This window comes from Molossus molossus, unplaced genomic scaffold (genome assembly GCF_014108415.1).
Source record: "Molossus molossus isolate mMolMol1 unplaced genomic scaffold, mMolMol1.p scaffold_m16_p_7, whole genome shotgun sequence".
Taxonomy (NCBI): Eukaryota; Metazoa; Chordata; class Mammalia; order Chiroptera; family Molossidae; genus Molossus; species Molossus molossus.
In genome coordinates, this window is record NW_023425401.1 from 29,291,141 (window position 1) to 29,318,545 (window position 27,405).

Consider the following 27,405-nt stretch of genomic DNA (forward strand, 5'->3'; position numbering starts at 1 on the left):
AGCCACTTGAAAACAACCAGGTCCTAAATGATAGATGCAATTCAAATCTGGAGCTGTACCTTGAGAGGAGAAAGAGTGAGACTGTGGCATGGAGCTTGCTGAAGGCAAACTCTGGACTGTGCACAATGTGCGCCCTCTTGTCAACAAGTGCCCACTTTGCCATTCAGGTGAAGGAACCCCAGCAATCCTGTCTGCACGTGACCACATAATGGCCACCTGGGAAAGCCGTGTCAACCTCTTACAAAAATGAAGGAGAGAGAACCAGAGTGGTCAGCAAAGCGACTTCAGCCATGCATTTTTATTCAGTCGGCCGGATGGAGGCTGTGAATGTAGGGTAAGTATTTCGTGAATTACATGAAAGCATTTGTTCCTGCCCCCTGGCAAGCAGGAAAGGACCAGTTTGTCCTAAACCAAGAACTTGTATCTCACCCAGTTTACTCCTGTAAGCAAACCTCAATTTTCAACTTATAAAATTTTGTGTGTGTTGAGGGAGAGACACCCTGCTAAGTTTGGGGGGAACTATTGAATTGCCATGATTGAGCCTGTGGCACGTTCACTGTTCAAGTAATGTCAGTTCAGGAAACTGTGGAAGTGGGGTTGTAACCTAGGTCAGTCTGGCTCCAAAGCTAGAATTTTTTCCTTGATGGAAAGGGTTTTATCTGAGAAACATGAGGTGGTAAGGAATGCCCCCATTATAGAAAACACAGCAACCCTTTTGTTCAGTCTTTTTCCGTGGGCTCTCAAGACTCTCCTGCCTACTAGTCCCGTATTCATGAACAGGTCTGAACTCAATTCAAACATACAGCACAATAAATTATGAGATACTATTACATTCCTCAACTACAGGCAGTTTACTTGACCTCCTTTCGCTTGTTTTCTGCATGTGAGATTGAGAACAGTATTCCTCATCGCCACTCCATGCACGGGCTGGTCAAAGAAATCAAATGTACAGAAAGCTCTGGACACAAGCAGAAGGTCTGAGGATCTTCCATTTTAAAATAAGCTTTTCCATTCCTCTCAGAAGAATTGTCAGTCTTTAGCAGTCTTTTTAGTTCTCGAAGCACCCAACGAACACCTGACTGGGCCAAGGAGAGGGTTCCTCTGGGCAGTGAGTCTCAGGAAGAGACAAGTGTGAGCCAGGACAGGAACCTGCAGGCCAAAGCAACTGACCTTTTCCAGACTCTGCAGTCATGTGCTCGACTTTAAAAGCAGGGGGCTTAACATGGCATCTTGTGCGTTTCCTTCTTAAAGTGGTAAGGCTTTATTTAGATTCTGCAAAACAGACTTACTATATAGACTTTTAAATTTGTGCACCCAGACTGCTGTTTGAAAGGCCGGCTGTATGCGATGGGCCATCTTAAAAAGAATCACATTTAAGAAATGGCAATATTAATCAGCTTAACAATAACCCACTACCTTTGGACCAACTACGAAATGGCAAGACTCCACTTGCCAGATGCTGGCCCCTGACATCCCCCTTCGCTGTCATAGGACAGACTGTATAGGGTTTTTGTAACTGTCTTTAGCCCCCACAGACTGGGAGCTCTGAGAGGCCAGGGACCATGTCTGTGCTGCTCATAACTGTAATTTTATCTCCATCCCGAGAACCATGCCTGGCATAGAACAGGTGCTTAGGAAATACTTGTTGAATGGGGGGAAAAAGTACTTTCTCAGGAAAGACAGAAAGAAACAACAATGGACCTCCAGAGACGAAGATTTCCGAAGAAGGTATGTTGAGTAAGAGATGTACTCGACTTGGTCCCTAGGGTAGTAACAGCATTCTTCAGATACTGGACTTTCTTCTCTGTGACATATTTGCCTTGCTGTCTTTTACTCAATACAATCAAGGAAATGCCCGCAGGTTATCAGAAAATATAATACTATATATTTTATTTTATTTTTTTCACTTTTCCAACAAGTATTTATTAGTTAAGCCATAATTCCAGGATCCTAGGGGATGTACTGAGGCCGCCCTTCACCTCCACGGGGGAAGGATGGAGGACAGAGGACAGGTGAGGTGCAGCCAGTTCCAGTCTTCCCAGGAAACGTGCCTTCTGCCCGGCGGTCATCCCGTGCCGACACCCAGGACATAGGGCAAAGGGACTTGTACACACGCCGGTACCATTCACACACAGAGAGACATCACCCCCTTTAGCAGTCAATGCCTTTTCACAGCGGTGGAAGTCCAGGTAATTCTGCCAACAGTTCCTGGTCTGGTTCTGGCTGGGGAAACGGCTGTCAAAAGGAGCAGTTGGGTAGTTCTTGATTTTGGTCTTGATGTCCTCTGCCATGTTGCTGACTTGTAAAGACGCCCCTGAGGCGGCTCGCAGCTCAATGTGACCCTCAGCAAAGATGATATACTATATATTTTAAATAATTATTCTAAATTTTTGACGGATCACAATAAAAAGTTATAAATGTCCTAAGGACTTATGCTCGTATTGGTAATGCCAGATTAGTTTTACACCAGTCTAGGTCTTGGTTATGGTTATCAAAATAAGTTTAAGATCCACCTTTTAAATTAGAAATGTAGCAAAATCACAACAAAAACTGAACGATGACTACAAAAACCATTACATGCATCAATTTCTAATTTACAGAGTATTTCCACATCCATAACCTCACTTGCTTCTGAAAACTCCCCTGTGAAGAAGGGAGTGGGAGAGAGACAGAGAGACCTGGAGCTCACACAGCTAAGTCACTCAGCATCATGCCCTTAGTAAATGAATAGTTGGGAATTTCAATGTGAAATGGAGATAGAAACACAGTTGCAAGTATTCAGAAGATGACTGGTTTATAAAACATAAACTTTAGTTTACTATCTTTGCTTAGCTAACATGCCAATGAGACACTATTCAGAAATTACATGCAATACTGCCAAATATCACTATCAAGCCCTGTCATCATTGTTTTTGTTTTCTGCACGTCCATGGAGAAAAGTGTATGCCTTCCTGAATCAGGTGATAGTTTTTTTAAATTAGCTCTTTTATTAATTTATAATACAAGCTGACAAGAACTATCATGGAGGACAGAGAGGATTGGGAACAAAACATAAAGGGCTATGTCTCTTTATAGCAAACTAAAATCTGGTTGGATAAAAACAGAGTTGTATCTCCTTCTTCAAAATAAGACAGAACTAATACAGAATGTTCCAGGTGGGAATATCTCCCAATTCTTTCTTTGATATTATATATTTTTAAGATGTTTGCCTGCCAACTTTCCAGTGATCCAGTGAATCTGTAATGAAAACAGTTTTGTATGCAATAATACAAAAATAAGATTACTTATGTTATGCTGATAGTTTATACCTAGTGGGATTCCTTGAATTCTTTAGTGACACCGCCACTTGCAAATTCACTCAGGTATCTACAAAAACACACTAGCTTTAAATAGTATTATTTACCTTGATTAACAGCTTTTTCTTTGGAGGGTAAGAGTGTAAAGGCACACAAAGAAATCTCCAGAGATCATCTTCGACTTCCCACCAACAAATCTACCAACCTACTTGCAACTGTACCCTATACTTCCCCCTACCCCCATTAAATTGAACTGCCCCAAAGGCCAAGCCATTCCTTTGTACCCTGTATCACTTCTCAAGAACTTTGTCCTTGAAACTACCCCTTCTATCTCTTCATTATGACTTTTCACTTCTCTAACTCGATCACTCCTATTAGTGTCCAACATGGTACAGCATCATTTATTTTTTTAAATCTTTTACACACATCTGCCTCTTCTGATTGCTGTATTGCTCTGTTCTTCTAAAAGTAAAATGCCTCAGAAAAGTGCCCATCCTTGATGTCTCCTTACCCCATCCCCACTGTGTATTTCATTTCACTGATTAAATAAGGAGGAGATAATAGTAAAATATACATAAGCATAAAGAATGAATTACAACAAGCACCTGTATTTCACCACTCAGTTTAAGGAACAGAACATTACTAGTAACTGTAAGGTTTACTCCTAACCCTCCATTCCTCTCCCTTACTCACTAGGAAGTAAATGCTACTCTTTTTTCCCCTAGCTTTATTGAATTATAACTGACATATAACACTGTGTAAATTTAAGGTGTACAACATGATGATTTGGTATACATATGTATTGTGAAATGATTACGATAAGGTTACTGACATCTCAATCACCTCACATAGTTACATGTGTGTTGAAATTTTAAGATTTACTCTCCTAGCAACCTTCAAATATACAATACAGTAGTGTTAGCTTTAGTCACCATACTGTGTGTTAGATCCCCAGAACTTACTCATCTTCTAACTGGAAGATTGTACCTTTGGCTAGCAGCTCCTCATTTTCACCTCCCCTCCCCCCCAGTAACCCTCAATCTATTCTTGTTTCAATGAGTTCGGGTTGTTGTGTTTTTGTAGTTGTTGTTTTCAGATTTCACACATAAGGAAGGTCATACAGTATCTGTCTTTGACTTATTTTACTTATTCGGGGTCCATCCATGTTGTTGAAAATGGCAGGATTTTCTTCTTTTTTATACTGATATTCATATTAGTATATGTAGATTATGTATGTATGCACATATATATAAAATAGCATGTGTGATAGACAGCAGAAAACCAGTTTAAATATACAAGAACTTAAAACTATATCTAATCCACTTAAAATATTTATGCAAAAGATGTTTAACATGAAAATTAAGAAATTTAGGAAAATAAAATTATTGTGTAAAGATTGATGATAAGCATTAAATGCAGTTAAATATAGAGGTAAATCAGTGTAATTGTGGATGTGAAACCAGATTAATAATGACGACTAAGTAAGAAGGAGAGAGGAGGATTACATGTTACAAAAAAAAACCCCACAAAAGATGTAATTTTTGGATTTGACCGTTAAGCAAAATTTAGATTAAGAATGTTAAAAATAACCATTTCTATAAATAAAACATCTTCCATATCACTGGATTAAAAAACAAAACAGATATTATCCATAGGAATCAAAGAATACAAAGTATTAAAAGGTAGCAAAATCCCAGAAAACATAAGATAACTGATATAACATCACACAGATCAGCAATTTCAATGTGTTTTAAATCCCTTTGTTGAAGGACAATCTCCTAAAAGATAAGAATTTTATCTTATCATGCTGCCTGTCTTGCTAGCACACAATTCTACTTTATTTTCTTCACAGCACTTATCACTAGTAAAATTATTTTATTTGTTTACTGCCCAGTTCTCTGTACTAGAATTAAGCTCCATAAGAAAGGACCATGGCTGTCTTATTCATGCCTGTGTCGGAGCTCAGTAAATATATGTCATATCAATCAGTGAAATATGAATGAATAAATGAATACTACAAATCTCAAAGGCAGATTAAATATAAAAAGGTAAACAAGAAAGCTAAGGTTACAATAAAAATGTCATTTAAAAGTAACAGCAAAATACTTTTAAAGTATAGAGAAGATATTTTTGTTGTTAATAAAAGACAAAATTCATAATGAAATATAAAAGTCACAAAACTTGTTACATCAAATACCAGGATCAACATATACAAAACAAAAGCACAGGAATACAGACAGAAATTACAGAATTACAATGAAGATGAGTGACTAATACACTCCTAATAGCCTTTGATAAAGTATTTAAGGAATTTACCCTCTTGAATGTATATGTATGTGTTTTATATACACAAAAATAAGTTTGTACCCAACAAAATATTTTCTAAGTAGGCATATATTGTTTAGTCAGACACCAATCATTACTGACAAGTTCTTACTTAACTTCCACTGGGAAAAAAGCCTTTGACTAACTTTCTTCATTAAAAGCTATTAGAAAAATAATTTGTGGAGCTGAAATAAAAATTTGAAATAGATACAAATTTATCTAAATGGAAACTGTTATGTTTAAGTGTCTGGAAACCATTACTAAGACAGGTCTAACATTTTTGTAAATGTCAGATTTATCTAATACCTTCTCAGTAATACAATCTCAGACAAATTGCAGGAAGATCTCCTAAGCCTGAATGAGTGGCCAGAAAAATGGAAGCATGCTTTCTGAATGCACCAGCACATTATAGTTATACCACCACATGTTAAATGACCGTAACTTTTCTGTACAAAAACAATGTTAAATTTGCTTTCAGAATGCCGGATGCAACTCTATACGCTATGCCTTAGAAAATGAAAGGGGGAAAATGAAGGTAATGTTTATTGAGCAAATATGTGTTGTTCTGATAAGTAACTGCATTTAATAATCATGTCTACAAGTATGGCTCTGTTCATTCATTCAGCAGATATTTCCTGAGCACTTCCACTATTGCCAGACATTGTTATAAGCACTGGGAAGGACATACAATAAAATTAAGTGAAATACATTGTAGAGCAGTAGAGGATGATAGGTACTATGAAGAAAAATAAAGCAGAAAGGAGGGATGGAGAGTTACAATAAATGAAGTTAGGCAGGAAAGGCTTTCCTGAGAAGATGACAACTGAAGAAACAGTTGCAGATGAGGGAAGGGTGTTCCCAGCCAGGACAGCCAATGCCAAGGCTCTGCAGGAGGAGGACGAACAGCCAGGAAGCGGTGAACAGAAATGGGAGTATGACAAGGGGCTACTGGGAGACCAGACGGTGCAGGGCCTCGAGGTCTGACTTGAACTAAAGTGATCTGCTTTAGGTTTGAAAAGAAATTACTGCGTCTTTTGCATAGTTCAGAATAGACTGCTGTGGATGAAACAGGGGTTCTATGGAAAGTACCCTCAAAGCATGATCTGATCATAAATTCCTAACTGGACAGGTCATGGTGAGTAGCCATGCCCCAGGCAGTTACTATTTTAGTAAAAGGTTTATCTCTGCCTTAAGTAAGCCTGTCCCTTGTTTCTGTTCATCTTTGGAATGCCTCTTTTCAGACCCCTCCAGAAAAACCACCCTCTAGAGAGCACATAATCTTGTTAACTATTTTGTAATACAATCCCTGCCTTGGTTTCTTCCACCTTCACATAATCCTCCTTACAGCTCCCTCCTTGATCCCAAATGCATACAGGAAGCTGCATACTGCTACTCCAGGAAGCATTTTTTCTCAATCTGTTGAGATCTTGCTTCCAGGCTTAGCCTCTGTTTGGCTCAAATACATTTTTATGAAAATTCTCTACAGGTTTGGACACTGTTACTTGACCCTGCTGAGCAGCAACCATGGAAGCAGGAAGTGAAGAAGTGACTACAGTAATCCAGGTAGGAGAGGACAGTTGCTTGGGCCCAGGGGGCAGTGAAGGGGGCAAGAAGTGATGGATTCCAGATGGATCCGAAGGCACAGCATTTGCTGTTGGATTGGCTGTAGGTATGAGAAATGAGAGGAACCAGCATAACTCCAAAGATTCAGCCTGAGCAACTGGATACATTTTCATTATTTGCATTTTACAGGAAAGATAACTAGATATTATTCCTAAGCTTACAGTCTTCCCATAATGCCTCAATTACTTGAGGAAAAAGGCAACTGAAATTATCTGCATAGAGCATCTACCATATGGATTACAGACTTTTAATTTTACAAATGAAGGCTGAGAAGTTTAATAATTGGCAATATCTCCCTAAATTATGAGATTTATTATTCAGTGACACACATGATACAGCCTGAAAATGTAATGAGGCTGGAAAGAGGATAGGAAATTTATGGATGACAATCATGTCAGGTTATCTAGGGATGTTAGGGCTACTTGGGTACAGCTCCACATTCTTGAGACTGGTGGCATGATAAATTATCCATAGAATCTCCTTGGAAACCAGTGTTTGACAGAAGGAGATGGAGAACAGACCTTCCTAAGATTAGATAGGCGAATACTGTTTTGCTCTGGCTTCTTCATTTCAAGTGTTTCAAATAGAAACTTGGAAAAGTAACCGTCAAAGATACTTTTAAGCATATACACAGAGCTGTGTTTTGGACATTTAACATATATGTATAGCCTTCCAATTAGTTTTTCATACTATAAAGGTCAATAGGCTCCAAGAAATGTATTTAATTCCTTCAAGCCTACTGTTTATATTCTCTCATTTGCCATGTTAATAAGATGCCTTAGCAATATGAGTAGATTTTTTTGTTGTTGAGAGAAAATGTAAGTCTTCCCCACTATTCTTACTGGAAACATTACATTGGATATCTAGAATTAATCTTCTCTCTCGTCTATGTGTATAAACATGCCATGGTGTGGTAATTCCCAGAAGTTAGTTCTCGTACATCTGCCCCTCTCCCACACATCCCTATTTCAAGGAAAGGTACTTCCCTCTTTCATCCCAGTCATCTTGACCCACCTCCTTCCTGTCCTTCACCTCTGTGTCAGGACAATTGCCAATATGAAGAAATAGTAACTCCACAGTGTGTCTCAAGTGTACAATAACTCTGTTCTTCACTCCCAGTGCTAAATAGCCCAGAAATGACTCTGGTCTTCTTTTTGGCATCATCTCTCAGTGCAACCAACTCTCCTCAAGTCTGTCTCCACGGCACGTCATCTGGCGTGCTGGGGCCAGCTTGATTTTAAAGCCTGGCTCTGGTCATATCACTCCATCAAAACCTATAGTAGCTTCACGTTGGCAGCTGAATGAAGTACATACTCTCCTACCTACGTTCCAGGGCCCTCCACACTGTGACTGCAAGCTGCCTGTCCAGTCTTATCTCCTGGCACTTCCTTTTCAAGGTCACCACAACGCTAGCAAAACCAATCACTCTTCCCTGAACCTGCCTCCGTTTTAGCAGCTCAGGTCTTGACTCAGACAAAAATGTTCCCTCTTGTCTATCAAAAGTTGACCTATCCTTCTGGTCCTATCTCCAGTACGGCTTATAAGAAACTTCTGCTGGTGCCTTGATCCGTGTGATTCCCACCCCATTGCTACCCCAGTGTGTACAGCCCTTAATGCACTCTGCAGACCTGCGCCCCTTTCTTATCTTCAACACTTTATCCCAAGCTCCTAGAAGGTGACAAGTGTGCTTTGCTCATCTCTCAGTCTCCCGTGGTGGTGGATGGTGCCTTTTACAAAGTCAAGTTCAAGGATTATCAATGCTGAGGAGTGTTGAAGAGGAGAGACATCTTAAAAGAGGCTGTTTTAAAACTTTACCATTAAAAGCCGTGAACATTTCCCTTTCACTTAATAACAGTATATCAGTGGAGACAAATGGATATAACCATATCTTCCCTGTCTCTTCACTGTTCTTTCTACTCTTCTGTATAAATAGAATTTGCATTATAGTGATTAAAAGTCCCCTGTAAAATGGTGTCACAAGGCCATATCTGGGAAGAGGGGATCAGTACTGATCTGTTTCTCACTCACTATTGAGTAAGGAGAATATGAGATGATATGTTTGGATCAGAGACAGAAAGGAAATGGAGTTTTCAAGGGAGACGAAAAAAATTACAAAAGAAAAACCTGTTTCACAAAATGCAGTCTGTGGAAAATCTTTCAGCTGACTGTCAAGATTAAGAAAAATCAATAAAACCTTTGAAACCAGAACTATGTGAAAGGCTTTTTTAGGCTTGATGGCAAAATACAAAGCTATGGCTTCAAGAAAGTAAAATCCTCCAGTAACCGCAAAAGCAATTCTTCAATATTCAGGAGACTCCACGGCCCCCAAACATGCTTAGCACAAATGGCTTATTGCAGAGATAGGGGCAGTCCAGATTCAAAGGGCCAGCGCTTTCAAAAGGACTTTTACCAAGGCTGTAATTAGCTGTTCTGGCAAAAACTGCATACATGTCTAATTGCATACACAATTGGCTAATTGTATCTTCAAAATAAAGGGTAAAGGGTTAATTGTATCCACATCTGGCCACAAAGAAAGAGTTTGTCCTTTGAAAATATGACACTACACTTAGATTAAAATTTGTATTAAACAACTATCCCTAATACTACTAATAATTATAGTAATACCACAAACTTACAAATTAATAAATACCTTTCATTGTGATCTAAAAAACACTTCACAAACATTAATTAATCTCACAGTACTCCTATGAGGTATGAAAGGCGATTATCCCAATGGTGTCAATAAGGAAATACAGGCAAGTTAGGTAATTGTCAAAAGCCATGGAGGGAATGGAAATTCCCAATCCCCAGCTCTGCACACTGGCCCAGGTCACCAGGGAGGTTCAGGGAAGAGTCTGGTTCATATAATCAGCAAAATAAGCCTAAAACTAATGCAAAACTAAGTAATCAAATTTCAGAATGGTCCAAACTGGCCTGTGATTTAGAGACTACTTTGACTTCTTTTATTCAAAGGAACATAAAACACATCAAGAATGGAGCTAACAAGTAGAACTTTTTGTTCCTTGGTTTGATGTTATGATCAAATATTTAAGATAATTTAAAAAAGAACAGAAAAGAAAGCAATGCATCCCCTGTGGTTGGTACTTTTAAAAAATATGTAAGAATAAGTATCTGTAAGAGATGGAAACTTGGAATGTTCTGGCTGTGGCATGAAGAGGACACACTGGACATGCAGACATGAGGTAGGGGACTTCAGCAGAGTGACAGCAGTGGCACCTCAATTCAAATTGCTAGTCAGGTGCATCCACAGTATCTAACTTAATACAAATAAATTTCCTTATAAATGCATAAGTACTGCACCATTAGTATTTGTGTAACCTTAATACCTTCTTTGAGAATGAGAGAAATATGAGGGTTCATTTCTAACAACAACAAAGTATACATTTTAAGGATTGTTTTATTTTTTATAATTAAAGCAGATATTCTCATATCCACACCAGAAAATGTCAGAGTGATTTTCTTATTCATCAGAACTGATGATAAATTCTCTGTGCAGACACTTATAAAGATGTGGAGAGAGAGACATGCTCCCTTTCAGTTCACTTACCCCGTGAAGACACATGCTGGAACACAAAGGTGAGCAGGACACTTCCTGCTTTCACAGATGCCTGGTCCATGCATTCACTTGTATCCACTCAAATCGTACTCTCTCCCTACAAAGGTTTTTTATTTTTATTTTTTATTCCTCACCAAGGATATTTTTCTATTTATCATCAGATAGAGTGGGAGGGAGGGAGGGAGAGAGAGAAACATTGATATGATAGAGCCACATCGACTGGTTGCCTCCTGCACGACCCAACCAGGGCCAGGGATGAACCACAACCGAGGTACGTGCCCTTGACCAGAATCGAACCTGCGGCTCACTGGTCTGTGGGCCAACGCTCTAACTGCTAAGCCAAACCAGCCAGGGCTCTACAAAGGTTTTGAGGCAATATCCAATAGAAGAATAAAGAAAACACTGCAAAAGAAAGTCAGGGACAAGGAAATTAGAAACCAAACATGCTGGAAATGAGAATCAGTATGACTGTGTTTTACACTTTGAAGTTAGCTCAAAGTTACTGGGTACCCAGAGCATAAAAGAAAGACACATGTTACAAAAAAAGAAAGAAGGAAGGAGGAGGAAGGGAGGAGGAGGAGGAGGAGCAAGAGGAGGAGGAGCAAGAGGAGGAGGAGCAGGAGCAGGAGAAGAAGAAGAAAGAAGAAAGAAGAAAGAAGAAAAGGTGGAAAAAAAAAGAGGCACTGGAATATGTAACAAACTTCTAAGAACGCCTACCAGGAGTAAAAATCAATCTCAGGTGGAGTGCCTAAAACGGAGAACTGACTTCCGACGGGGGAGCGTGGGGAAGCACATTCTGGGCGGGCTTGACGGTCAGGGCTGAGCTCCCTGGTGGCTGCCTTGGAAGGGACATTCCACACGCCAGGCAGCCAGCCAGCCCCCCAGGAGGGAGCTATGCAAGCACGAGGCGTGTTTGGGAAGGGGATGGAGATGCTAGCATGGAGGACCAGGTGGAATGCAGTCCTAGACGGGCCTGGCAAGAACTCCAGCCCCACTGGCAAATGCCATGCTAAGTACAGGTAACTCTAGATTTTTGAAGGGGGTGGAGAAGATGGGAACACAACTTTCTTTTTTTAAGTATAAATGCCTGACACCATGTAAAGAATAGACCAGAAAGGCAAAAGTCAGGAGGAAGAAAGATCTGTCAGGAGGCTCTGTGATAAATCAGATGAGGGGTGATAAGGGTCGCATCTCTGGTCCCGGCATAGGAGAGGTAAAGGAAAGGACAAACAAGAGGCTCTCTGACAGGACTTAATGAATAATTAAATGTCAGGAAAAAGATGAGTTGCGCATGACTGGAGCCCCTAAATCCTACCTGACCAAAGATACCCAGAGGCTGATACTGCATGTTTTTTCCTCCTGTTTTATTAGGGCTAGTGTCAAGAAAATTAACATACACTTTTGTGTGATACTGTTTTTGCATCAATGAAAAGTATGTAAACTTGTTTTTTAAAATTATACCAGGACATGAAATGTATCTTTCGTTAAAATAAAAATGGAATGAGCTGTCAGCCAGACCCATGGTATGAGACTGGTTATATTTCTAGTTCAGGTTTCAGCATTTTCCTTTTCTGTTTGTTTACATTCATAAAAAAGAAAATGAACTTTAATTCTGTTTCCAGAGATTTCTGTGATTTGCATAGAGATTTCTGAGTCTTCATATCCCCCACCCACATGACCAGGGATGATGCAAAACTATGATCAAAGTAGATGCCTAAAAATTATTTGCTAAATGAATACATTTAAAAATTAAAGTCAAATAGAAATCACCTGTTCCCCAAACCTGTAGACAGTTACTGCTGTTAGTACCAGACTACTTGTTAAATGCAGGTGTGTAAGGGATTGCTGTTCATGAAATGACAATTTTAAAATTTCGTCAGGAAAAATATACTTCCTAAATAATTTACCATAATCACCAAATTTGTTGCTATGAACAACTGCTCGCTGCTCTACCAAAGCCAAGTTCTCACTAGTGCTGATGCGAAGAACTGCTCTCGATAGAACGTGAACATGTTTGGGACGTATTGCAATGACTCACATTTCCATGGAAGGTGACATGACTATGGTCAATATAATACAATTGGAAATTTTACCCTTTATAATAGTGTTTTGAAGGAAAATCGCTGATTTTTATCTACCCTGATTAAAAAATATCATTATTGTCAGTGACCTCCTAACACATACAAAATGGAGGTCAAACTTTTAGATTTCATTTTCAATTCCCTAGATGATCTAGGCCAACCGACTTCTAGTCATAATTCCCTCTAGTCTGGCCAGTGATTCCTGCGGAGTGAGGGTTTGCACCACTGACTCTATGAGTGCTGAGGAGGAGGAGGCGCCCCGGGGGGCTAGGATTCAGGAAAGCTTCATGGGCTAGACAAAAGGCACAGTGAAGAGCAAGACGGGTTAGGGGCTGTATCCTTTCTTTCCTAGATCAAAGCCTTCAGTGGCAACCTCTCAGCCCTGCAAATGTGAGCACGTGCGTGTACACAGGAGTCAGCAGGGATGGGCTCCCTGGGGGTTGACCCAGCTGCAGTGAGCTCAGAACCAGGGGCTCTGGGAACCTGAGGAAGACCTGTGACCCTGATTCTGACTCAGGGACTTGGCAGTTAAGTTCTGGATTGAGTCCAGTACATCTGAATTCAAGTTTGAGCCACATGGTAGCTAAGTGACCTGGGCAAGTCATTTCACGTTTCTGAATGTCAGTTTGTTTAATTATGGAAAAACTAACATATCATCACGCATGCACTGTACTTGGCACAGCACCTAAGCTCAGCTGAAGAGACAGAAATACTGGTTGTCACTGTCGCCGAGTGCTAGGCCGAGGCCAGAGCTGTGGGGACCGGCTCCTGACCTCCTCCAGCCACTTGCGCAGCCAGCAGCTATCGAGACCCTTTTGGTTCCTGAAACACTGGGTCGTAAACACAAATGAAGAATTCAGTGAAGATACTCTGAACTTGACAAAAGGTTCTTTCCCCAAACAACATGGCAGTGGCAAATGGAAAAGGAAGTCTTTTGTTCTACCACTTTAAAAAAGAAAATGTTTTTATTGATTTTTTTTTAGAGGGAGAGGAAAAGAGAGAGAAAAACATCGATGTGAGAGAGAAACATCGATCAGCTGCCTCCTGCACATCCCCTAATGGGGATCGAACCCACAACCCGGGCATGTGGCCTGACCTGGAATTGAACCGGGACCTGTTAGTCCATGGGACAACGTTCAATCCACTGAGCCACACTGGTCAGGCTGTTCTACCCCTTTCTAAACATTATTCAATAACTTTACATTCAAAATGGCCTGAAAATGGCTTTCTGAAACAAACATTTGGCCCCCAAAAGTCATCCACACTATTTTGGTTAAAAACTGAGTCTACAAACAACCTAAGAAAAATGGCGTTAAATATATTTATGTATTTCCAACTTCATATACACATGAATTGGAAATTTTGCTGCTGGTTTACATTAGCACTGGGACCCGAACGGTCTTACTGGACGTGGGACTTCACCTTTGTCTTAAACAACATGCCATCAAGCCAGCTGTCCCTTGACCACTGACTGACCACAGAATGTTCCATTTTCTCCTCTAAAAATCTTGATTCAGTTGAGGTTTACCATTACTTCTACTTCACTATGTATTTTTAAATTTTAATATCAACATTTTGTTGTTACCTTTTAGTTGACAGGTGGTTTTGCATTTATGATAGTGGACTGACATTTTCTCTTTAAATGCATGTACTGTTTTTAAAGTATGAACAATATTTAAAATAATATGAGTATATTAAATATATTAATATAAATATCCTCAAACAACAGGTGGTTCAAGTCACCGGCGTGGGGACCGTCTCTGCCATTCTTGTTTGCCTGTAGAGATCTACATACATCCTCTCTTTTGTGGAAGGTCTTCTTTGGCCACTGCAGCTATAGTGATGACTCTAAATTCTGAATTTCTCCTATAGAATTTAGTCTATGCTATTATGATTTAGTTTTTACTGTAGGATTAACACAGTCATATGCTATAATATACCATTATTTAAGTTTTCACGTGTCTTTCTGTCCTGGGCTGTTAGACTGATGAAACCCTTGAGGGCAAAAGGAATTCATCCATCTCCTTGGCACTGGGTACAGCGCTACAGACAGTGGGGATGCTGTAAGTATTTTCTGGACAGTCTTATAAGACCTTATATTTCATTAAAAGTATTACATCTTAATGAAAATTCTATTATAATATTAACTAATATAAACTTTTCATTCTAAATATTTTTATTTGAATGATTTTATAAAGGCAAATAATAACAGATTATTTGCCCTAATCTGAACTGTTGTAAGATTACAAGTTGCCTGGCAGTGGGCTCTCCCGTTCCTTAGTTATAGCTCTCTAGGTGGCAGGTGCCTCAGTAACAGCACTTCCCGGCCATCGCTGTTGGTGGGGGTAGTCAATGAGATGTAAGGAAGGCGACTGGACAGGGCTTTTGGAAAAGTTATTTAAAGGGGGCTTGCTTTTGCCTCAATCTTCTGTGGCTGGAGATACAGCAGCCATGTTGTAATCAACACATGGAGAACCCCAGGGCCTGGAAGGGAGGGAGAGTTTGCCTTTTGTGGCAGCATGGATAGACCTGGAGTACTGTGCTGGGGGGGGCAGTGAGGGGGGCAGAGGTGCCATGTGATTTTGTTTATATGTGGAGTCTAATGAATGGAATAAACTAACAAACAAAATAGAAACAGACGCATAGCTGTCAGAGGGGAGGGGGTAGGGAGCTAAGTTAAAAAGGTGAAGAGATTAAACAAAAATCAAATCAAAACAGAAAAACCCCTCAGACAACAATATGGTGATTACCAAAGGGAAATGGGGGTGGGGGGAAGCAGAAGAGAGTAAGGGGGGAGGCAAATGGTGATGCAAAGAGACGCGACTTGGAGTGGTAAACTCATGAAACAATATACAGATGTATTCTAGAACTGTACATCTTAACCCTACATAATTTTATTGACCAATGTAGCCCCAATAAATTCAATTTTAAAAAACATATTCTCTTAGAATCCCTTAAAAGTCATGACATGCAGCTATGGGGCCGGATAATAATATGACAGGCAAGCTACCCAGCCTGGCAAGGTCGCAACAGGCAGCCGCCATCCCGAGAGCAGTCACGGGGTCTGGGCTTGTTGCAGCAGGCACCCGCACGGCCATTTCCGAGATAAGTAATAACAACAACATAATATGGTCTCGAATGGAAAATATAATATGGTCTCGAGTAGAAAGAGCCTAATTGGTTTTTTCTTTTGTATGTTGGTTTGTTTTGTTCATTAGATTCCACACATGAGTGGGGTCGTGTGGTGCTTGTCCCCCTCTGGATGGCATATTTCACTTGGGGGGTGGGCTTTCCTTCATTTTTACGGCCGAGTGGTGTTCCATGGTGTAAATGTACCTAACTGGGTTTTAACACAATATTTACTTATGTTATTTTTATGTATAGCAAAAAGTTTGTAAGAAAATATACACATACACAAAAGAGTCCCCCTGAAGTCTGGAGGAGTTGGAAGCAGAGTCAGGCATCTAATCCAACTGGTAGAAGCCAAGGAGACCCCCGCCCGGCCTGTCCCTGACAAGAGGGCACCGAGCCCATACGAGGTTGCAGCAGGCGAGGGAGTCTACCGCCCAGCAGTGCCTCCCCACACGTGCCCACCCACTTTGGGTATAGACAGCCCTGTTAATAGAAGGATTTTTATTTTACCGAGACCAAAACATCATTCCCTATAATTATGACCTTTGGTTCATGATTTGTCTTAACATAGACATATGTCTAATCCTAAATGTATAATTCTTGGTACTAACGGCCAAGAATTAGCCCCTGAGGGACCTGAAAACCAGATTGGGCTACTTTCATGATAAACATATAGAATTACTATACTATTTAAGAGGAGAGTCTCAATGAGACTTGGTGGGATGAGTTGGAGTGGAGGATGGCATCAGCTCTGGCCGGGGCGCTGGGAGCCAGCAAGCAGCAGAGGGACTGGAACTTCAAGACAGGCCACAGAAGCGTTCAGTGGGCCAACCTCTTCCCCTGGGGCTCTCCTGCCTCGGTATCTCAGGCATCAGGAACTGAGTGTTGGGCTAGAAGTTAGGAAATTTAGATCTAGTCCCAATTTTTACTTGGGAAGATCATTTAAGGTCTTCCTAACAGTTTCCTCATCTGTAAAACTGGGTTAATTAAGCCTAGCCTTTCCACTTTGTAGGACTGTGTTAAGAATCAAGTGGGATAATACAATGAATTGTAGTAGGATAAAGGGCTCTAGGCATAAATATCAGGGAAAATAACCTGTCTCTGCTTCTATTTGACTTTTCAGCCTTTGGGTTTTTTTGTTTTTTTTTTGCATTATGTAAAATTTTATTTACAATCTCATTTATACATTTTAAGGTACCTCATCCTTTTCGAAATATGGTGTTGTACGAATATAAACATGTACCAAAAAAAAAAAAAAAGCAACCTGGTATATGGAAGCCACACATTAAAGGTGTGGAGCAGAAAGACAGATGTCTAGGACTTGGAGGGTATCATGGAGTCATGATACTGGCTCTCATTGACCTAACTCTGGACATTCTCAGATGAAGAAAAACAACCCCATAATTTATGCCATCAGATGTCATTCCTGACTCACCCATGTACCGGCAGCACCTAGGTAATACTATTGGAGGGGTGATTAAAAGTTCCCAAGATTAAAAAAAAAACAAAAAAAACCACCCTTTCCTTGCCATAATAAAGTATGTACTTGCTATGTAGTATATATATCATAGCAGAATTATCCATTCTTTGGAGACTGGGATTAAAAGCATCCGTTAAAATGCAAATACTGTCTTAGAAGAGTTACACTTCAAGCTATCAATATAATTGAATATCTCATTGTGAATTAATTTATTAATTATCTTCCATGATTGGGTAGGACGTGAGGGGACAGAACACAAGACAAGGTTTCCGGTAGGAAGACTAGTCAAGCGAGGAGCAATGCCAGGCTACCGCAGTAAGAATCTCTTCCTCCCTCTCCTGCCCCCTACACTCCCCATCCCAACCCTGACTCCATTCCCACTCCAAAGAAACTGATGGACAGCCTTAGGGGTAGAAGGTACAGAACCTGTGCTGGAAACTAGAGATTTGGAAATGACAATGATAATGTCTTGTCCTCAAAAAACCCTGCACCCCTCTACAGGAGACAGACATACAAATAAACCACTGCCATACACTGTGATGGATGCAACACCACAACTATATACACAAGCTGACCTACGCGAGCAGGATCCACTCTAAGGAGAGTGAAGGGTGGTGGTCAGGGAAAGCCTCACAGAGCAATGATGCCTATAGGATTTTCAAGGATGAATGGGATTTTGCTAGGAAGATAAAAGGGGACATCCATTGCAGTCCGAGGGAACAATGCACAAAAAGCTGGACATATGAAGAAGCATGGTTGAGGCGCTACAAATGTTTGTTACTGCAGTAGCATCAAGTGCTAAGGAAGAAGGGAAAGGATGAAGGGCAATCAAGTAGAGGCCAGATCAGGAAAGACGTTGGATGTCATGTTAACCAGTGTGGCCCTGAACTGCTAAGTTAGTCACTGAAGGTGAGCCGTGGTATGGCAGGTTCGCTGCTGGCTGTGGAAGGCAGCAAGGCTGCAGGGAGGATCGTCTCCTGGAAACCTTGGTAACAACGCAAATGACAAGAGATGAGGAGTGGCTATGTGGAGGGCAAGGTGGGGGCACATGAGAGAGGGAAGGGAAATTAAAATCTTTCCCCTGGACAGCAGTGTTCACGTTGGAAGTCACTTTTCAGCTACTTGCCCTCCACATTTACAAAGCATACTGGAAATGCATTTTCTCTCTGAATTTGCTTTTTTAAAGATTTCTTATCTGTAATTATACTGCTAGAGATTTCAAACTAAATGAACCAAAAACAGAGGTGGGTGAGGAGGAGAATCCCAATTCTGCTACAGGTGTCTTTGTAGCTTTCAGAATCAGTATTGCCACTTTATAAGAGAGCATTTTCGCCCTGGCCAGTTTGGCTCAGCAGTTAGAGCGTTGGCCTGCGGTCCAGAGAGACCCGGGTTCGGTTCCCGCTAAGGGCAGGTACTTCAGTTGCAGTTTGTCCCCGGCCCTGGTTGGTCGTGTGGGTGGCAGCCACTCGATGTGTCCATTCATGTCGATGTTTCTCTCTCTCTCTCCCTTCCTCTCTCTCCCTCCCACTCTATCTGTACAAAAAATGGAAAAATGTCCTCGGGTGAGGATAAAAAAAAAAGAGAGAGCATTTTCCTTTTTAAAACAAGAAGCAGGCAACATGAGAATAGAGTATGCCTCCAAAATATGTAGATAAATCAGAAAACATACTTTATATTTGTATATGTGTATATGAGGCTGCAAAGATTGTACTTGCATTACGGTATCTAAATACTGAGCTGGGGTAGGATGATCAGCAAACAGCATTGTGCAGAAGAGCTGAGCATAGAATTCACCTGATTTGGGAGTTCTTTGAGTTCATAAGAGGGCCGAGTTAAGGTTATAGATCCAATGTAGATGATTTTTTAAGTCTGAGTATGATCCAAATATCACATGGGACAAACTTACACTAAAAAAGTTATCTGTTGTTTATCTGAAGTTCAATTTTAACTGGGCATCCAGTATTTTTATTTGCTAAATCTGGCCGTCCTAGTTATGGTGGTACCTTAAAGGGGAAAAGTTGGCTCAACTAATGATTTATTTATCTTATTTATGGAATTATGATTTCTTGTATGCAATTGGAAATGTTTGAGCTACATATGAAGGAATTATGCAGCACAATAAAAGAATGTGAGCATAAATGACTAGTAAGTTATAAAAACTTTCCTAACAATATTAGGAATCTCATCATTTAAAAACACGTTTAAAACAGAGGAGGGGGCACTCCTGATTAATAAGACAGGATATTATTACTTCTGTCAGAAAGAATACAAATGTAAGTACTAGAAACTCAAAGACAAGTATTTCTAAAAAGCAAACAGCTCATAACAATATAGAGGCAAAAACACTTTTCTAAAGAGATAGCATTTAGAAAAAGAAATGTTAAAGCATACTTTCATGATAAATGACAGGTACAACGTCCTCCCCCGCCCCCCCAAAATTTATGTTCATGGAGATCTTACTAAAATGCCCTCAATTAACTGCCAGGAAAAGGGGCCATCTTGGGAATCCAGGGCAAGGTGAAAAGACCAACTGTCCAAGCCTGCAGCATTTACACACACTACAGCATTGTGGCTATTTTTTATGCACTTTAAGCTCACTTTTATTACTTCCAGACCTCTTTCCTCATTAAGAGGCAGATATAAACGGGGGGCTACTTATAGGGTAGATAGCAAATACCCTGTCTGCTGGTGAGATACAGACCTCCACCTTGCATGCATATCAGCTGGAGAAAAGAGAGCCCTTATTCACCAAATTTTAAAAGCACTCTCTCATTTCATGCTAATTGTATGGTCCTTTGCATGATTTACAAAAGATTGCCTAAGATGAAAGGCGTTAAAAAGAAAACCTCCAATCTCGGAGGGTTTTTTGGGGGAATGAAATTAACTTATTACTTTTTTAGAGAAAGTAAATGACTAATTCAAGTATTACATTTATCTTCACAAAATGACCTTTACAGGTTTTATTATTATCCAAGTCTATTCAACTGCCTCTCTCTGCTTAACATAATGTGACTTCATTCTAGTTTATTTCAGAGCTTCAAGACCCTTTAGGTTGGTGTCAAACAGTTCATAAATTAAAGAATTTAAAATAAAGCACACATACATTTTATATGATTTTTCCCCCCACAAGGAAATAGTTAAACCTCCCTGGAAAAAAAAGGCTATTAATAAATGCTTGCTTCCTAGCTCCAACATGTAGCTTCTGCTTCAGCTGGTTTTGTATGAAAGAACAAAATCAAAAACTCATTTTGGGTTATGAATATTATCTGTAATATAGTAAGTGACAAAATATTATTCAAGGTTTGTAAATAAGATAAGCCATGATAATTTATGGCATACCATAATTTATGGTAGATGGAAACATATAAACTGGGTCTTTGAAAAACTGCATTATTTTGATCTATGCTACCATAAGTCTCACCGATGATTAACTATGGAAGAGTCGTCAGGGAAGAGGTAGACGTGAGGGAAGCAGTAGGTTCATTCACTGGGGCTGCACAACCACAAAGCAGCGCCTTGCCTCCATAACTACCTACCGATTGCTCTCAGCCAACTGAATCAGGGTTGGCAATTCCAAAGAATAGCGCTTTGGCCCGCGGCCCTTGAAGGAAGCAGAGTGACTGGGCTTTCCAGCTCTCCAAAAGGATTGAGTGTTCTAGAGGTTAAGAGCTGAATCAGCTATACTCTTAATAACTAATATTTACTATACATACTGAGGGTTGTTTTTTAAAACCTATTAGACTGGCATTGTTCAATAAAACTGTGAGGTGAACCACACATGTGATTTAAAATTTTCTGGCAGCCATAGTAAAAAAGTTAAAGGAAATAGGTGAAATTAATTTTAATACTCTTTTTATTAACACAGTATATCCAGAATATTATCAGGGCAATGTGTAATCAATAAAAAGTATTGAGATATTTTACAATTTTTTTAAATACCAAGTCTTTGAAACGCAGCATGTATATTTACAGCACATCTGAATTCAGACTGGTTACATTTCAAGGGCTCAGTAGGTACATGTGGCAGGTAGTGAGCATGTTAGACAGTCTAGTTAAAATTTCACAAACTAAAAAAAAAACAAAAAAAAAACCCTTGTTCTTAATTACTACCTAATGTTTTCCTGTGAGACAGATCTCAAGCCGCTATTGAGGTTCCTTGTTCTTTGTGTTAATGAACACAGTAAAAACACAAGAAAAGTTATTCCACTAAGAAGGTCATGCTTATCTTTTATTAATAGCAAGCATTTACATATTAAACTATTTGTCTTCCTTGGCCACATTTCTGATCCAATCACAAATTTCAGGAGTTTTAGTTTTCCTCTGAGGATTTAAGTATCAGCCACATCCCTCAAGATTCGGTGAAATATTCACATCTTTGCCATTTGGAACACTATTACTCAAATAGCAAAGTAGTGAATTATGTAATTCTTAAATCCAAACTGGTTTATGAGTAGCTGGTAAGAATCATAGAGTTTCCTCATGAAAAGAGTTCCAAAAAATCAAGAAAAGAATAACTAAAAACAAATTAGTACCAAAATACACTAAATTCCAGGCTAACAAGCTCTTCGGCCCTTAGGAAGCTACAAAAGACAGCTTAAGGGCTTGCATGCTAAAGTGAAACCCAACAAACCATTTTAAAGAGCTGAAGCAGGAATGATCATTAGGAGAAAAATTAGTGACAGAGGTGCCAGTATTTAATCTTCAAATCTGAATATACAAAGTATAAAAGAAAATAAATGCTAGTTCATTTGTTTCTTCTCTTCTCATTTACTGTTAGAGAAGTTTAATTTCAAGTTTGGGTTTTGATTTGACTGCCAATTCCAGGCAATATACTGGAAACCAAAAAAATTAGTGGAATTATAACCAACACCTAAAAAGATCTTGAGATACAAACAGAATATTCATCTTAATCACTTATAATGAAGATTAAGTAACATACATATATCAGAAAACCTTAATATACTCATATTATGCTTTTAGCCACAATTTATTTATAATTCTCATGCTATATCATTCTGAGATCTCTTACTCCCCTTCAGACCACCTTTCTGCATTAGTAAAACTCCTTAACACCTAACTTGGCTGAGGAAAGCAGTGGTATGGTTAACTAATTCCTTTGGTTAATTGATGGCTGGCTTTGTGACGCCCTAACATTTGAGTGACCATTACCTGTGAAAGACATGGTTATAGCCTCCAATCTTAGAGTTCAGTTATGGTCAACTGTCTTTCCTGATCTTGCAATGATAAGTTTTAGAAGTACAACACAATTTTTTTTAACCACAATTCTTCAACATAGTAATAACTCAGAAAATTTCAAACATGGAGAAAAACATTTAACAGAGCCTCGCCTAAAATAGGTGTCTGAGAAGTACTTGTTGGAATAAATGAAATGGTCTGATGGTTCAAAATTACACTTGGATAAAAAGCTAGGAAAGTATCATCTATGAACCAGGCTAATAAAGTTTTAGTTAGGTAATGATACAACTGCAGTTACTCGTCAGATCTTTTGGGGACTAAATAACCTTATACCAGAATTTGAATCCATTTTTCTTTCAGAGAAAAACTACAACTATTTAAGCTGGAAGCACAGAACACTGATTTTGGTTCTTAATGTCAACAGACATGAGGTGGAGGTGTAGAAACATAAACAGCTCACAGCTATGAAGATTAAGCCAACAACAAAAAAAAATGGCGTACCTCTTCAGATCTGGTTCAGTGGACCTTTTGCACAAGTATGATTTCTGCAGGGTCTTTGGTAGGTATGGTGTACCAGGGCTGAAATTCTCTTTCATTGACTTTGGACTTGCAAGTTCACTGCAGTACTGGCCAGCCAGGAACCAATTAACTGATATGCTACTGCCATTGTTTTTTTTCCTTCTTTTGACAACTATTTATTTGACACGTACTGTATCACTTTTAGGCAATGAGGTTTCAGCAATGAAAAAGAGAAGACTCCAGCTTTCAAGAATCTTACATTCTTCCAGTAATTACCTGTAACTTGTCGTGTAGTGCACAATATAAGCAACTGCTGAATGTAATCATGATTTGATATATTAAAAATTAGGCATTAAAATTAAGAACTAACAATATTCTTGGTTTGAAGAAAGTCTTCAGATAATTATCATTTACTTATTTGTCTGCTTCTTCATTTTGTGCAAGAAAATATTTTACTAAGTTGCTAACGGGGGCAAAACACATCAAAAGATACTTAGAAATCAGTACTGAAAAATGAGAGAAAAAACATTTTGAATCATTTTAAAAATGGCATTTAAAATGTGTCTTCAGTCTGGAATGGATGCCAGACAATCAATATAAAGAAAAGCATCTAAAACACAACTGAGCTTTGAGGAAAGGTGTAGTATACAATAGACCTAAAGCCTCTTGGATTTGGGAATCAGAATCATCATTGAGTTGGCTTAATGGAATGAATCAAAATAACCTGAAAAACTAACCAAAACTATGGAAGAACCTGGAAGAATAATTCAATTCACAGGGACGGAGTAATTTTACAAATACACTCCCATTAATCTAGCATTGGAAAAATAAGGAGTTTGTTCAAAGTCACAGTGTCTTAGTGCTAAAAGTAAAGAACTAGACAAGTTATTGTGTCTTTGGTCCATGCTGAATGTTCGATCCTGCACACACAAACATTACACATTTACTGAGTGCTGGCATATGCCAAGCACAGTGCTAGGCACAGGGAACAAAATGCTGAGTCAACCATGATCCGTACTTCATGATGCTTAGTCATTATACAAGTGAGGGAGCAGAAGAGAGGACTTCACTCTGCCTAAGGAGACAGAGATGGTATCCAAGATGAAAGAGATTTGAGCAGAGGTCTGAAGGATGAATGAAATTTTCCAAGTAACATGAAGGATAAGGGATAAAGACAGCTCTACAAGAAAAGGAGGGAACTGCACATGTAAACTCCAGGAGAAAGAGATATGCTCCCAGCAGGGAAAAAACTGTATGGTGACAAAGAACTGACCCGACTACACAGGAGGCAAGGCAGGTCATGAAGGGACATGCACATTGGACAAAAGGTACCGAATTGATCCTGTAAGCAGCTGAAGAGTCTCCAATGTCATCAAATAAGGCAACTACAAGGTCTGATCTGTGGGCAAAAGGACCAAACAGAAGTAAGACTGGGGAGCAGGAGGCCATTTCAGAAACTCCGCAATACATCATGTGAGAGAGAATGAGGCCTGAACTACTACAGCTGCAGCAGGCAGGAGAGGAAAAGACAAGATTAAGTGAGGTCGAAACAGTGACTTGGTGATCAACCGGGTTAGAGGGGAGGAAGAAGTCACGGGTAATTTCTGGCTTCTGACTTGAGAAGATAGATACCTGTCTCCATGCTAAGTCATTCTTTCAGCTTTCAATTCTAGATTTTGACTCCCTGGGATTGGTCACTGGCGCTCTGCCACATTCCCTCTGTTCTCAAGAACGTCCCTAGGTGCTAAGGACTCTAGAAGTAGAAATACAGAGGCAGGTACCACCACCGCTTGGTGGTGGGGATGAGAGGGAAACACCCCCGTGTCTCCCAGCCTCCTCTGTACACCCCTCAGCAAGAGCAGCAGCAGTCCTGTATATGTGCTGTTTCACTCTGCATGCAAATAAAGTCAACATGTAGTTAGTGTGGACCCTGGTAGTACAAGGGACTATGGAAAATAAAGGCAAAGTCCAATAGCAGGATTCTGCCAAGTCACGCAGGAAAACATTACAATGCAAAACAAAGCTTTTTGGTCAGTCAGGTGCAAGTCTGAATTCCGGTTCCATTACTCTTACTGGCCATGTGGCCTTGGGAAACATATTTTGAGCCTTAGTTGCCTTTTATTATTTATAAAATATGTAGATAATACAGCCTACCTCATCTATAAAACTTAATGAGATAATGTATGTAAAGTTCCTACCAGTGCCATGACTAACTTAGAGTAGATTCAAAATATGATAATAAACTAAATATCCTTCTCTATTTCCCATCCCCTGCTGACGACTCAAAGACTTCCTGACTCCAAAGAGAACCCAGCTGCCACCAACGGGGCTTCTCTCCACTCCCCACCACCACCCTGATATCTCATGTTGGAAAAATGAAGTTTCTAAAATCAAAACAGGATGATACCTATATCAGAGAATGCTTTCAGTCTATCCAATATTTATCTTTCCTTTCCTCCTTATTATTGGACCCTGTTTTTGCAGCGGGGTAGCAAAGTATATAGCTAAAAACAGTTCCCAGGCTCCCTTGCCACTATGGGTGGCCATGTGACACCAAGGGCCAGTAAAACTCAGAGAATTTTTGGAAAATTTCTGAACACAGGTACTTCTAGTCTCCCTTCACTGTCTTCCTCCTTCCAAGTTCCTAGAAAGTAAACACGATGGCCACAGCTGTAACAGCAATCATGCAACTGTGAGGAAAAAATCAAGACTCATAGCACATCAGCCTTGACATACTTGAGCTCTTGAAACAATGTGTCCACCAACTTCCCATCATCTGGGAAAAATAAAACTAATTTAAGCCTCTGCCCTTCAGGTCTCAGTAACTCTCATCTGAGCATAATTCCCAACTAACTGAATCCCTTCAACTGTAGTTTGGCATGACTTTCAAGGCAGCAACCATAATTTCCTTCCAATTTAAAAAGAAACTAACACTGTCCAGTATATGTCAGACATTGAATATAGACATATAAATATTATATATTGACTCATTTAATTCTTACAGGTAAGTAGTACCATTCCCATTTTATTGGAAAAAGACACGAAGAGGCTGAATACTTTATCAAAGGTACCATACTGGTACGTGGCAAAGTCAAGATCTGAGTTCCAAGTCTCTCTGACGATCAAGTTCACGTTCTGGCCGCTATCCATGCTACTGCAGGGGTTCTGTGAATTCACTGTTATGAGGAAGCATTACTCACAGGACAATGTCTCTGTGAATTCGACAGTCACTTTTCCTAGGCCCTCCACACTGATGTCTAAAATCCAACAGGTAAACCATCTAAGAAGTGTACGTAAAGCATGGACATAAAAAGTGGCAAGGGAGGCTGTGAAGTGGCCGTGGCAGGTGTGAGGTTGCAGATGCCCGAGGTGCATGCTGCCCGAAAGCAGCTGCACAGTCGAGGACCTGGAAGGGAAACCCCTCCCTCCCGCATCCTCCAGTCAACAAGGATCCGGAAGAAATCACATTAGACTGGAAGTTGGTATGTGAGTCTGAGGCATGGGAGAAGGTAGGTGCGGTGCCCAGTGTCATACATGCTCACAATTCAAAACTCATGCGTTATTTTATCAAATATGATTTTTAAAAGAAAGAGTGACAGAAAATTAAAATTGCGAGTTTCAGATATCTCTTATAGGCAATTAAAAAGCACACTTTAAACGCAGACTTATTTTATATAAGTATCACAAATATATTTATATATGTACATATTTTAACTCTTTTCTCTACATTGTAAATCTGAAGAAGCTAACAAGACAGTTCACAATAAATTTAAAACTCATGTCCAGGAAAAATACAGAATAGGAGGAAAATAAAGTATGCAGATAAATACCCTCCAGGGTCCTAACTAATTATTAGAATTGAGCTGTAAATCTAGGTCTGAGCATCCTCCTGCCAAAGGAAAATAGAAAACGTGATTTGACAGAAAGTTCACTATGGCCCTGAGAAAAAGAATATCACCACCTCAGTAGAAACAAAGTATTTGCTGTGAGTATAAAAGCCACATGGTATTAGAAGACCTAAGTGGGGCTTCACAAAGGAGAAACTGTCACAGAGTAGACGATGTCATGGTAAAAATTCATCCATAATAAATATCATAGTGTATTTCACACAAGTTTCTCACAGAGTCAATCAAGCTGAAAACAGTTCAGAGAAGGCAATCTGTACAGGACAACGAT

General features: G+C 39.7%; 1 protein-coding gene, 1 long non-coding RNA gene and 1 pseudogene across 6 annotated transcripts in view; 1 reads left to right on the forward strand and 2 right to left on the reverse strand.

Moving 5' to 3' along the window:
- The window catches only part of UMAD1 (UBAP1-MVB12-associated (UMA) domain containing 1), a 237,189-nt gene that overhangs the window by 30,898 nt on the left and 178,886 nt on the right, over positions 1 to 27,405 (reverse strand). The window lies entirely within an intron of this gene.
- Positions 172 to 23,260, forward strand: LOC118619603. 4 transcript variants are annotated; one of them, XR_004957312.1, is made up of 5 exons: positions 172 to 334; positions 6,100 to 6,156; positions 7,108 to 7,286; positions 14,886 to 14,965; positions 23,071 to 23,260. It is a non-coding gene; the product is annotated as an uncharacterized LOC118619603 (long non-coding RNA). The 4 variants fall into 4 exon arrangements; XR_004957310.1 differs by having other exon boundaries at positions 7,108 to 7,184; XR_004957311.1 differs by lacking the exon at positions 23,071 to 23,260 and adding an exon at positions 17,752 to 17,817 and having other exon boundaries at positions 7,108 to 7,184.
- On the reverse strand, positions 1,900 to 2,344 carry LOC118619602 (annotated as a pseudogene).